The sequence below is a fragment of the Cydia pomonella genome, chromosome 25, assembly GCF_033807575.1.
Source record: "Cydia pomonella isolate Wapato2018A chromosome 25, ilCydPomo1, whole genome shotgun sequence".
In the NCBI taxonomy this organism is placed as follows: domain Eukaryota; kingdom Metazoa; phylum Arthropoda; class Insecta; order Lepidoptera; family Tortricidae; genus Cydia; species Cydia pomonella.
This window is the reverse complement of record NC_084727.1, coordinates 315,263-328,392: the sequence shown is the minus strand read 5'-3', so window position 1 is coordinate 328,392 and position 13,130 is coordinate 315,263. Positions and strand designations below refer to the sequence as shown.

Sequence of the window (13,130 nt, the reverse complement as noted above, 5' to 3'; positions counted from 1 at the left end):
TAAAGAAGTCATTGATGTTGAAGGCTTATTACAGAGTCGAGGACTACTTGACAGACAAACATGCATGGTCCAAACCAGAAACTGTAAAAACAAGTAGCAATTAAAATCATTGTACTGTGTGTATATGTAAAATCATTATATAGGTGACACAGCTCAGGTAAGAAAGCACATCAAATACTTTTTGTAGGTATAGCAATCTGTCAGACTTATATAATGTATATTCTCATTATTGGAGCCAAAATATGCTCCGCCCATACCTGTGTATGCGGCAAGGACGTGGACCGGCTAGGCCGACATGGCCTCTCATGCACCAAAAGCGCCGGCCGATTATATCGCCACGGCACTATTAATGATCTGATTCGGCGGTCGCTTGCTACCGTCTCTGTGCCTGCTACTTTAGAACCCACAGGCATGGCGGGAGACGATGGCAAGCGACCGGATGGAGCCACATTGGTGCCGTGGAGACTGGGTAGGCCTTTGGTGTGGGACGCCACATGCGTAGACACCTTTGCGCTGTCCCACATCCAGGCTACCCGCGCACAAGCCGGCGCTGCTGCCGACCAGGCCCAACTACTCAAGCGCCGCAAATACTCATCTTTACTGCAAGATTATGAGTTTGCGGCGCTTGCAGTGGAGACAATGGGACCTTGGTCGGCGGACATGAAAACATTCATGGGGGCCCTGTCGGCACGGCTGATCGACGCCACTGGAGACCATAGGGCTGGCGCTCTCCCAGCGTATATCCCTGGCAATACAGAGAGGTAACGCGGAGGTAGCGTTATGGGATCTTTGCCGCAGGCGGAGGCTTTAGAAGGGGTATTCTTTTTATAACTAATTTGTTCATTAGTATATCTTTTACTTTTAGTTTTATTTAATATTAGTTTAATTTTTAAGTAGGTAGTTTTATTTTATGGCTAGTTTAGTTTTAATTTTATACCCTGTGATTAAGGCATTTAATACCTAATAGAAGTTTTTATCTGATTATTACTAGTGGCATTAATAGATATAAAACACTAAAAAAATATGATCTATCGAGCAGTCATTAAAGTGATTTTATTCTCATTTCTTTATTAATTTCATTTTCTTTTTCTTTTATAAGAATTCGATATGTTTTCTGAAAGAGCTACGTATTTGTATGATTTTATATGACATACATATATTATATTCTTTTATCAATTTTCTATAAAGAAAAGTAGCTACTGTATCATGCAATTACGCATGATTTCTATAGTAATCTAAATTGTATTTTATTTTTCTTATTTAATGCATGTCAATTATAAGATGTAATGTTTTGAAAAGATGTGTCCCGCCGAGTTTCTTGCCGGTCCATATTGGGATACCCTCCTCCAATTGAGGGGGGATTTAAATCTTCTCGGGTCAGAGATGTAGGGCTAGAGCCGGTGTAGCTTTATTTGACGTTCATAAGCGCATTGTAATATGCCTACTTGAATAATAAACTATCTTTATCTTTATCTGAAAAACTTGGAGGTGTCGCCGATCTAAAAGTACTTTCATTTTTTTTTGTATCGCAGTGTGTTCTATAATAAAATTGATGTCGTATAATTGCCTTTACTATATGCATAATATATGTGACGCACGTCAAAATCGGCTCGCTAGAAAAAAAAAATTGAATAAAGATCTTTTTAAGCTTTTTTTTTACCAAAATCTATAACATTTGGGGGGCTGATATTTTGCATACTTGCTAATATAAAGCCATATCATCAAAAAAAAAAATTACAAGCCAAAACTCGCTGGGGGCAGATTCACTTAGCTTATCCAGGCATGGCCTTTCATCTAAATCGGTCCAGCGGTTATTGTTTCGCCATACAAACTTCCACCTACTTTTCACACTCTCAAAAGATGATTTTGGTTATAAAAACTATCCTATAGCGCCAATTTATCGGGCCTGTACCCCTAGTGTAAATTTATTCGATGGCGTAACGTGACGTACGCGTTTACGTTAAGTCTCATTTTGTACCTATGGGATTTTGAGAATCCAAAACGTTCCGCTTGGCGCGCTGTTTCTAAATCCCATATGAAATGCTCCAGTCATGGAATGTAAGGCACTATTAACTTTCAAACTAACAAATATCAATGAAAAATGTAACTTAAGCAGCTCTTTGGCTCTTGTTTATGGAAAAATGTTGGCAGCGATTAAAAACTGATGGTAAATACTTGTTTTACAGAATTTGTCTATACCATCCCATTACTGATGCCTGTTCCATTATAGGGGTGTTTACTATATCGGGCGTTTACTCAGTTGGTACTGGTTAATAAAACTCATCTCTCACAAAGGAATTTGAGATTAATTTGGAAAAGTTAACAAAAATAAGAAGTTAATCCACTATGCTTTCTTTGACATCCGCTTTATTTGTCACTTGATCACTTCCCTTCGATGTCATTATATGCGTATTCTACTGTAGGTATAAACAAACTAGTATTTTACCTCAAAACTAGTTTTTTACTTAATAAAAATTAGAAATTAGAACAATCACTGCACTTACCTATACCTACTTAGCATATGAATGCAAGTTCGAAGAAATCTTTAGATCTACAGAGACAATAAATTCTAGTCTAGTATTGTAGCAAATTTAGTCTACCTTAAAGACGCCTTGTAATGGTACAGTCAGCGTCAAATACTTCGTAGCAGTCAAAGTAGCCAAATAGTTCGGTACACCATATATTTAGTATGGTGTACCGAACTATTTGGCCACTTTGACTGCTACGAAGTATTTGACGCTGACTGTACTATCAAAAACCGCCCAAGTGAGAGTCGGACTCGCGCACGAAGGGCTCCATACCATTACCTACGCAAAAAACGGCAAATAAAATCACGCGTTAGTTGTTTGGGAGCCCAACTTTAATTATTTATTTTATTCTGTTTTTAGTATTGGTTGTTATAGCGGCAACAGAAATACATAATCTGAGAAAATTTCAACTATCACGGTTCATGAGATACAGGGTCACAGACGGACAGACAGACGGACTGTGGAGTCTTAGTAATAGGGTCCCGTGGTTACCGTTTGGGTACGGAACCCTAAAAACTAGTCCTTTAGGGTTATATTCGCCCAAATCTACAAAATCCGCAATTTTCGCGATTTTTAGGGTTCCGTTTCCGTACCTTAAAAGGAAAAAACGTAACCCTCCATCCGATTCATAACTCTAACATCCGATTACTCCGGAACAACTGGACTTTGGTACACGTACAGTCGTACACGTATGTAGATTTGTGACCCAAAAACCGACATGCACCTTCAAACCTTCAAGAACAAGCGTACTCCCATCTTAAATTCCGGCAACGCACTTGCAACCCCTCTGGTGTTGCAGGTGTCCATGGGCGGCGGTAATCGCTTACCATCAGGTGATCCGTCTGCTCGTTTGGCTCCTGTATCATAAAAAAAATATCACACGGGCGGTGACCCCGAGTCGTCTTATAAGCTCAGGGGGCCTACCGCGAAAACCGAAATTCGCAAATTGCGGGGATCTTTCTCTTTTACTCTCACTATGACGTAATTAGAGTGACAGAGAAAAATGCCCGCAATTGACGAACTTCGATTGTCGCGGTTATAGCGCAGTCTATAGGGGTTGGTCTGAATTGGGGGCAAGTTTAAATAAATTAGTAATACAAAAAATTAAAATTTGCAATAGTTATTTGTACAATAAGAGAGCAAAGTTTGATATTTCTTCGAGTGCTTGTTTTGAGTCCCGTGCAAGCGAAAGATTCTATAATATAATCTAATTTAGAATATTGAGCGTAGTAAGGGACTCAAAAGCGCACGAGATGTAAATAACTTTGATCTCGTGTAGTACACAAAAATTTTCACGTCAGTCAGCCATCAAAAAATACTACCTGAAAAAATGTAATCTGAAGGTATTCTAACAATTAACTTTAATTACCACAATAAAACAAAACGAAAGAAATTTCAATAAAATAATACGAAAATAATGAATTAACGAACATCAATTGACAGTACAATTGACAACTTTTTTGTAAAAAAAAAAAAACTTTGTAAGATACGGTCCGAATTGCGGATACTACTATTTGTCAACTATAGTAGAGATCGTTAATAGTACATTACGATACAAGTGCGAAAAATAGGAAATTCAAAACGAATGGCGATAAATTAAAACACGACCGAAGGGAGTGTTTTAAATCGACACGAGTTGCGAATTACCTATTCGCACATGTATCGTACAACGTTTTACAGTACATATGGTCCTTTAAATGCTCGACACAGTAACGTAATATGCTTATTTTTGCACTAGTGCTATAAAGTAGCACCATATGTACTGTAAAAGTAGTTAAGTAGGATTATTTACTGCATAACAATTGCGTAAATTTGTATAAGTTCATTGTTTTGATTGTATAATAAAATACGTAAAATATGGCGTTTTTATTAAATTTTAAACTTTTATTTCTTTAATTAATTATTACGAATGGAGACTCGTAGAGTGTTTTGGAACGATGCGGTCTGACTTATTTTGGGGGTCTATTATAAACCGTCGTAAAAGAAGTGTTTAAAAGTAAAATGCCAATAAAGCTGAAAAGGAAAGTTATGAACACATGTATAAGGCCGGCGCCCCACTGCTGCGCACGCTACATCCACGGCCCACGTTTTAATACAAACCGTGGGCAAGCCCACGAAATTTTGTATAGGAACGTGGGTCGTGTACATAGCGTGCGCTGCAGTGGGGCGCCGGCCTTATTCCATGTTTAATATATGCAAGTCAAACGTGGAAATTCACCAAAAAAATCCAGAATCTAATAACTAAATGTTAAAGAGGTATGGAACGTAGCATGTTAAACTTGAAAAAAATTCAAAAGATACGACACACAAGGATAAGAACAGCGATTAAAACTATATAGATGCTCTCAACCAAGCTCAAAAGTTGAAATGGCGATGGGCCGGACATGTGGCACGACTAAAGACCGCAGATGGACTAAAATCGTCACATTATGGAAAGGCCTTAAGGCAAGCGATGCAGTGGAAGACCACACTCACGCTGGGACGAGGACATCATAAAAAAAGCTGGACCAAACTGGCATCAGACCGATCAAAATGGCAAATTTGGAAGAGGCCTTCACCTGAGAGGGGTTCCTGTTACATATCTACAAATTATTTAGAAAATAACTAACAATTCCAAAACTGGTATGTAAGCAAAATAAAACAAAAAATTATTTACTAACCATCATAAAGTAAGAAACAAATAATTGTACTAATTTAGCGGGAAATAAAAGGCTTTTTATTTTATTTTATTATTTATATTATAAACCGTCAATATACCGTTCAATTACGTATGCACTTTTTTTGTCTCTTTCTTTTTGCTAATGACGTGAAAGGGACAAAGACAATAGAATCCGAATATTTCGAACTTGTATTAGGCAATCTTGAAATGACATTCGAATCTAAAGGTCACTTGAATGTTATTTTGTCTCACTCAGTGAGCAAAATCGCATTTTGCTCACTTTTTTTTAAGCAGCAAATTACCCTTGTTCGAGGTGCTGACGTGAAAACTTTAGTGTATTACATATGAAATGAAAGAGCTCATTGTGAAAATTTTTTTTTTATAATTTTGGAAAAAACAGTTTAGTATTAGAAGTTATTCAAGAAAATAGGCATAAAAATTACCATTCCCATTGAAGGAAGAGCAAGAGTGAGATTCGCACTTGAACGTAAGCGGTGATCACTTCCTTCAGCCAGTTAGTTAAACCCATCAAAAACATAAATGTGAAATGAGAGCCAAGAGCGAAAGCCAAGTTCAACATTAAGGGCCTCCCCACGATTTCCATAGATTTTTGACAAGTTTTGAGTCGTATCACCTACATTTGCACTACAGCTAGAAAAATTATAAGACAAACGGCTATCGGTTATGCCCTGGGGAGCTACTGCAAATTTCGCAAATTGCGGATATCTTTCTGTTTTACTCCAATGAAGGCGTAATTAGAGTGACAGAGAAAGATGCACGCAATTTCCGAACTTCGATTTTCGCGGTTATAGCCCGGATGCCCGCCCCTTTAAGTCAAATTTCATATTCTCAGCCATATTCTAGAAAAAGGGGCAAACTATGATGGCACCATCTATGCAAACCTTTGACAGTTGCAACCCCATTGTGTCGCTTCTTCCAACTTCCAACTCGGGTAAATCCATTCGACCCTCTCAGCAAATACCTATTATCTACCCTATTATTTACCTTTGTTAATACCAAAATCGCATAGCTGACAGATAGATTTACCAGAGTTTGAAGTTAAGCGACTCAATTGTTACTGGAAGAAGTGGAAGACCTGATATGTACTTACAGTAGGGTTCAAAAGTGCATGGACATGTTATGAATGACATCATTCATAAATTGTAAAAATTTGAACCTGATGATACGTGTAAGCAATTATAAGTACTTAATTAAATTGTAATGTTTAGATAGTTACATATGCTTTTTTATTTTTGTACCTAAATATTTAAAGTTTTAGATAGTTTAGTATTTTTTCCCTGATATTTTACACTGTAGCTATAATATGGTGTTATAGTACATTACGATACAAGTGCGAAAAATAGGAAATTCGAAACGAGTGGCGATAAATTAAAACACGACCGAAGGGAGTGTTTTAAATCGACAAGAGTTGCGAATTACCTATTCGCACATGTATCGTACAACGTTTTACAGTACATATGGCCCTTTAAATGTTCGACACAGTAACGTAATATGCTACTTCTCGCACTAGTGCTATAAAGTAGCCCCATATGTACTGTAAAATTAATTTGTAGGTACGATTTCCGCTTAATTGTAAAACATGATGCTGTGTTGTTTTAGATCTCGTGCTAGTTTTAAGCAGACTTCAATTTCATAGAAGGAGGAGGTTCTGTATCCCTGATTCATAATTAAATTCCATCAAATCTACCACTGTGTTGCCAGTAAAATGAAACGTTCCATAAATAGTAAATATATTATTGGCGAACGAATGCACGTAAGTAAATAATTTAATACTAATTTGAAATACAATATTTAAATACTTAGTTTAAATAATCAGACTTATGAAAAAAGTATTAATTAGCGTTAATTAATACTGAATTAAAACTATTTTGAGGTAGAAATGTTCGTTATGAAATGGTAATACTTCAGGTGTAAACAACATTTGGTATTCCGTTTTAATACAAAAACATTATCGTCTTAAGATGTGTGTATTATTAGTATTATTACTATACCTCAAAACGTAAATTCGAAAACGATAACTACAGGATAGTGTAATACGCCCTTATGGTACCATGATAGATTTATGGCGGCCATGACACTCACTTGTCAATTGGCAAGTCAAGTTGTCACTTCATTCGGCATCTGACGTCTGTTACTCATAGTATTTTTCAAACAGAAAGGGTAATCAGAAAAGAACAGACGTCATCTCAATACAATTTAGCGAGATTTGGCATTTTAAGATTATAAATTGTAGGAAATGACACCTCTCACCGTACCCAGCATGTTTTAAAAATACCCTAGTCCCCAACTGAGCAAGGCTTGTACTGTATACATTATAATAGGGTTGTTTCAAATTTTTTGAAACGCTTGTATTACGTTCTATATTAACTAAAAGTTGCCCTAAAATTCAACTTTTATACTAAAAACGGCTTTAAATATGTTAAATTAACCAAATATATTTTGACAGATGCTTTAGCGCCCAAAACGCTCTTTGAATATTGTGTGACGTCACAGTTTACGATTTGACACATAACTACATACACACGTAGAAGATACGAACTGTCAACTGACATTTGTTGTTTATTGCCTAACTATCAACAGTGTCAATCCGAGAGTTGTGACGTCATCAGAATCTTCAATGACGTTTCGAGTTTGGTCACATGACATGTGACAATAGTACATTACGATACAAGTGCGAAAAATAGGAAATTCGAAACGAGTGGCGATAAATTAAAACACGACCGAAGGGAGTGTTTTAAATCGACACGAGTTGCGAATTACCTATTCGCACATGTATCGTACAACGTTTTACAGTACATATGGCCCTTTAAATGTTCGACACAGTAACGTAATATGCTACTTCTCGCACTAGTGCTATAAAGTAGCCCCATATGTACTGTAAAAGATTTTTTAAGTTCAATACATATTTACAAAAATTAGGTCATTACAGGTCCCCTAAAAGTAGTTTAACATGTTCTTATAATCCAAAAGGATTTATTGGGATACAATTCTGCCCTAAGATTTGTAGATGGAAACAACCCTATTGCTTAAAGACGATACATTTGAATGTAATTTTGTACGTATAGTGAATAAATATTTACTTACACATAACAAACATCTAAAAGTCGAAGTATAGGCGACACATTAAACAAAAACCCTTCACTTATGGATTTGGCAGCGTTTAATTAAAGGTATAGAAAATGGAGTGACCGAAACCGGTAAAACGTCCCACTTTGTCGCTTGCCATAAGGTCGACATTTGCTTGTATCTTTATACGAATAACCTGTCAAGGCGTCCTTATGGCAAGCGACAAAGTGGGACGTTTTGCCGGTTTCGATTAAATATTTTGACTTAATTTCTGTATTCCATACAAATACAGTTTTATTATGTTCGTCACCTTCAGTAAGATATTTTTTTTTTTATTATTCCAAAAAGGTTGGTGATATCTGGTCCGTCATACTGACGTTGATAGATGTCATTGTGAGAGTGACATTCCTTAGTAGATTTGATGGAATTTAATTATGAATTAGTGATTTATTTTTATGTGCGTTCACCGATTACTCACACACCCGTAGTCCGATTAGAGTACCTACCTAATTATTTATTGTTTGAAAGGAGTTACATGCAAGGTGGTCCCATTTTACTTTGGTCCCGATCTGATGATGGAATCCATGAGGAATTAAGGGAACTCCTCAATTTTTAACGGCACATGTATGGTGATTTAGGTGTTTTCTTAAGCAACTCGAGCATTTTCTCTCGAAAATCACCAATTTGTAAGAGTGGACCTGATGAGTGATGATGACGATTGTTTTCATGATAATGATTTTTTAAATATATCTACATTACTCCAGCACCGGTGGTAAAAGTAACTCTTTTTCTGTTTGTAAGAAGTTACCTCCAAGTTGTTTCCGTAATATTTTTAGCTCTGATGGAAACCATGAGAAATTGAGGAAACTCCTCAATTTTTAAAGGCACGTGTATGGTGATTTCAGTGTTTTCTAAAGTACTTCAAGCATTTCCTCCCAAAAACCACCCATTTGTGCAACTGTAGCCTAACCACGAGTTTGACCTTACATATTCGCTAACGTCTTCGTAACCAAAGAGACTGAGAGGTGAGGGGTAGGTGTGAGAGATGAAGGTAGAGGGTAGTGTTTTGGGGGTCTGAGATTCGGGGTTGAGGGGTTGGGGTTTGACGAGTCAGGGTTTGCGAGGTTAGGGGGTTGAGGAGGCGGTGAGTTGATCGGTCGGGGACTGAGGGGTTGGGAGTTGATGGATCGGGGGTTAGGTTAGGAATAACTAGAAATGTTTCTTTCTTTGTTTGTTTGTTTCTTTGTTTTTGTTATATCAAGTAATATAATGTGTCTTGTTTGTGTTTACGAATAAAAATTATTTTGTTCTAAATGGAAAATAAAAAAAAATATTAATATCCTTTAAGCAGTTTTCGAAATATTAGTAAAGTTTTTTTTTACTTTATTAAGTACACTTAACCGATATCGTACAATATCATGGGAAACATGTATGCACATTATGGCTTAATGAAAACTTTTTACAATAAAATAAAACCGACTTCAAAAAGGATATAATCAAATATTCCCTACTGACCGCCACCGACCGACACCACTTCTAATCAAACATATCAGTTGGTATATTGCATGTTGTATATTATTTGCAGTTGGTTGCATTAGGATGCAAGATAATATTTTATTTTATCCTTTTTGAAGTCGGTTTTCTTGTTTTGTAAAAAGTTTTCATTAAGCCATAATGTGCATGCATGTTTCCCACAGCGTTTCCCATGATAGGTATTGTACGATATCCGTTTAGTGTACCTAATAAAGTAAAAAAAAAATATAACACACACATTTTACCACTTTGGAAGTGTCTCTCGCGCAAACTGTTCAGTTTAGAAAAAAAAATGATATTAGAAACCTCAATATCATTTTTGAAGACCTATCCATAAATACCCCTCACGTATGGGTTTGATGAAAAAAAAAAATTGAGTTTCAGTTCTAAATATGGGAAACCCCCAAAAAAATTTTTTTTTTTTTGTGTGAAAATCTTATTGCGGTTCACAAAATACATCTAATTACCAAGTTTCAACAGTACACTTTTTATAGTTTCGGAAGAAAGTCGCTGTGACACGGACGGACAGACAGACAGACATGACGAATCCATAAGGGTTCCGTTTTTTGCTTATTTTATGTCTTTCCCATCGCGGGATATTAGGGATCCAGACAATTGGGAGGCGTGCGTGGAGCTGAAGCCAACACGTAGAGTCCCTTTTGACACTTATGAAATGTAAGGGTTACACCGAGCGGGTGTTGCCCTTGCCCATGTCATCTTAAAATGCACGCAGAGGCAACACCAGCCAGGGTGTAAGGACTATTGAGAGTTCATGAGATCTAAAATGAGCTAGACTAATCGGCTAAATTCTGGGCTATGGGATATCCCATTCCCATTTTATATATGTGACAGTCCATATCAAAAGGGACCTTAAGGCGGTCGGCGCTTACGCCATTATTAGCGGCGCGCCAATACTAATGCAGAGGGCCTACCGCGAACCACGTTCGACGTGTTTCCTCTTTGTCGCACTCGTAAATTCGTACGTAAGTGTGACAGGGAGGCAACACGTCGAACGTGGTTCGCGGTAGGCCCTCAGTACTATGCAGCAACGCGACGTAAGCGCCGACCGCGTTAAGGTGCCTTTTGATGTGGACCGTCACATATTTGAACAATTTTGATTTGGGTGACAGCGTGACAGCCACAATCTCCGCACCGGGTGCCACTCATGCTAGCTACGCCACTGGGTTCGACTGTGTGTTTTTATGTACCTACAGAAAATTATTATATTCATTGCCGCCGTGTTGTAAGGCAATCCAACGTACGTACGTTTATGTACGTACGTACTCGAACATTAAGTATATATATCACTAGGGTAGACCGGGGACAATAGAAACACGTCATGATTGAAACAAGTCAAATTTCTCGAAAACTATAATACCTACGCGTCTGACGTAACACTCGGAACACGCGGTCGGCCATGTTTGAATCCTTGGCCAGTAGCCTTCGAGCGCCGGTGCGAGACGGGAGTGTCCACGAGCCAAACCAGTTTTTCGCGGTAAAAAGTAAGTATTTGTGCTCTCGTATATTTTCTTATAACTTCTTTTACTCTTGTATTTTGAATAATCAAATTATTTTGGTGTTATAGTTAGGAATAAACGAATGTTTTTAATGGTCGTTGATCAGCGTTCGAGTCTTTTTTATACATAATATTTGACCTTGAAGTGATAAACGTGGTGTGGGGACGATAGAAACAACTTGCTTATGGACGATTGAAACGTTTCAATCGTCCTCGTGTTTTAATCGTCCCCAAAAGTAACCGACTTCAAAATATAGGGTTCTGTATTCGATGCACATGTTTATTCTATTAATGTTGACATTTATTTGAAGATATACGAAGATACACGAAGTTTTTTTAATCTGCAGTTTTTTTTATTCGAGATAATGTAAACATTTGTTTCTAACCGACTTCATAAAAAAGGAGGTTCTCAGTTTGACCCGTATGTTTGTATGTATGTTTGTCCACGATTATCTCGCGGTCATCTTAACCGATTTTGATGCGGTTTTCAGAAAAGTTTTTGTCATATTCTGGAGAAAATTTTTGTGTATAGACCAAATGATTATTAACAGGTTTAAAAAAAAGAAGGATCTCTGTTTGACCCGTATGTTTGTAGGTATACAATTTAGTGAAAAAAAAAATTTGTGATTGTGACGATAAGCTGATGATAAAAGCAAAAGATTTAATTTTTTAACTAAAAAAAAAGAATGAAACTTAGATAAAATCAAAAATAAATGAACGGGTTCATGTAGATACAGATTACATTTGAATCACCTTTTAAAGTCGGTGACAAACCTTACGTAATTTTTTTTTATCCAACAAGCACCGCGATCTAAATTAAACTAAAATATTGCAAATAATGCTAACTAAAAATATAATACTATACTACTACATCCTATTTCTGTACAATACATTTATTTAACTGTTTTTTTTAGATGCCCCGAAAACGGAAGCATGTTACGGAGAGAACCTCAAAAAGCATGTTTGCCATTTTAGCAACAACCGACTGCTGCCAACCGGCTGATTAAACAAGTCGGCCACTGCTAAAATTTATATCAGAGAGAGTTAAGGATTTTTTTTTGATAGGCATATCGCCATGTTTTTGTTTACGTAATAAAACAATTTATACTGATTATTTTATTGCGTCTATTATTTCATTTTACATCCCGATGTCTGCAACACTCGTTGTCACAGAGTGTGTGGGAATGGTTATGATTGAAACATTGTTATAATTGAAACAAGCACTTTTGTATAAAACATAATTATGCTTGTTTTCTGCGATTCTATATCGTTATATCTTATAATTGCATTGAAACTACTTTGGTTAAGGTAAATTTAAAAGGTAGCAGCGACAAAGACAACTAAAAGTCGTATTTTCTTTTTTTTTCTCAAGTTTTTTAGTCGAGATGTTCAGATGCTCATAAATTGAGAAATTTTTATGTTATGCTTGCGGACTTTTGATGAGCTCATTGTATGCCGAGGTAGTGATGAAAAAAATTAAAACAGATATAAGTACTTTCATTGTGCCGAAGATATTTGAGTGTTTCAATTGACCTCACATAGTGTTTCAATTGACACTCATGTGAGGTCAATTGAACCATACTGCCCCATTCTCTTTATTACATTATTGTCAAAAAACTATGGATTATAGACCATCCAAATACATTTTATTTAGGAACCAGATAACTAACCTTGAAATATTTTGAGCGTAGATCTTTCTACTCATCAAAATATAACGATCACAGGCGGTTAAAGGCAAATTGTTTCAATTGTCCCCGGTCTACCCTACCAGGGATGTACATGTAAATACAAAATACAAGATACTTAC

General features: G+C 36.7%; 1 protein-coding gene and 1 long non-coding RNA gene across 2 annotated transcripts in view; one reads left to right on the top strand and one right to left on the bottom strand.

Moving 5' to 3' along the window:
* Nucleotides 1–13,130, bottom strand: part of LOC133531521 (ommochrome-binding protein-like) — a 302,438-nt gene that overhangs the window by 244,132 nt on the left and 45,176 nt on the right. The gene's annotated exons all lie outside the window — the stretch shown is intronic.
* Nucleotides 11,114–12,442, top strand: LOC133531756 (uncharacterized). Its single transcript, XR_009801590.1, has 2 exons — nt 11,114–11,309; nt 12,238–12,442. It is a non-coding gene; the product is annotated as an uncharacterized LOC133531756 (long non-coding RNA).